At 38.5% G+C, this 1,013-nt stretch overlaps 1 pseudogene; it reads left to right on the top strand.

The window, feature by feature from the left end:
- Positions 1 to 221: 221 nt before the first annotated feature.
- LOC105545119 lies at positions 222 to 729 on the top strand (annotated as a pseudogene).
- Positions 730 to 1,013: the final 284 nt, after the last annotated feature.

Raw genomic sequence — 1,013 nt, 5'->3', positions numbered from 1 at the left:
CTACTGCACCATAGGCTTCTTAAAGCAGGGATTGGGCATAGCTGTCATTGCATCAGCAAAATCTCTTACCATGAACGGCACCAAGTAGTTATAAACAAATGCCTGATGAGTGACTGGAAAGTTTTATTATTATTATTTATTGGTTTAAGAAATATTAATTTATTATGTTTTTTTGTTTAAAATATTTGTTGCCACTTCTACTGATGTCACCACTGCCAGTGATGGTCAACTCCACCTTGCTCTTTGACATTGTAGTCAATGGTGAGCACTTGGGACATGTCTCCTTCCAACTGTTTGCAAAGTTCCAAAGACAACAGAAAATGTTCATTTTCTGAGCACTGGACAGAAAGGATTTGGCTATAAGGGTTCCTGTTTTCACAGAATTATTCCAGGATTTATATGCCAGAGTGGTGACTTCACATGTCATGATGACACTGGTACAAGTCCAACTACGGGGAGAAGTTTGATGATGAGAACTCCATCCTGAAGCATACAAGACCTGGCTCCTTGTCCATGGCAAATACTGGACACTACACAAATGGTTTCCAGTTTTTCATCTGCACTACCAAGACTGTGGTTGGATGGCAAGAGAGCAGTCTTTGGCAAGACAGAAGAGGGCTTGAATATCTTGGAAGTCATGGCATACTTTGCGTTCTGGAATGAGAAAACCAGAAAGAAGACCACGGTTGATGACTGTGGACAACTCCAATAAATTTCACTTATGTTTTGTTTTAACTACCAGACTAATTTTTCTGTAGCCAAAAAAACATTCCTCCACCTCATTTGCTCACAATATCCTATAATTTTTGTGTTCTTGCAGAAGTTCTTTGGGTTCCACTTTTTCGTTAGTCTGCTCTACCTCTAGCTGGATTGCAGAGTTAAGTTTATGATTATGAAATAAAAACTATATAACAACAAAAGAAAAGTAATATTTACTGAATGTTTACTAATCCAAGAAAATGATGCCAAATACACACACACACACACACACACACACACATGCACACACACTC

Source organism: Mandrillus leucophaeus, unplaced genomic scaffold (genome assembly GCF_000951045.1).
Source record: "Mandrillus leucophaeus isolate KB7577 unplaced genomic scaffold, Mleu.le_1.0 Scaffold319, whole genome shotgun sequence".
In the NCBI taxonomy this organism is placed as follows: domain Eukaryota; kingdom Metazoa; phylum Chordata; class Mammalia; order Primates; family Cercopithecidae; genus Mandrillus; species Mandrillus leucophaeus.
Note: the sequence above shows the minus strand (reverse complement) of the source record. Positions and strands in the feature narration are given on the sequence as shown.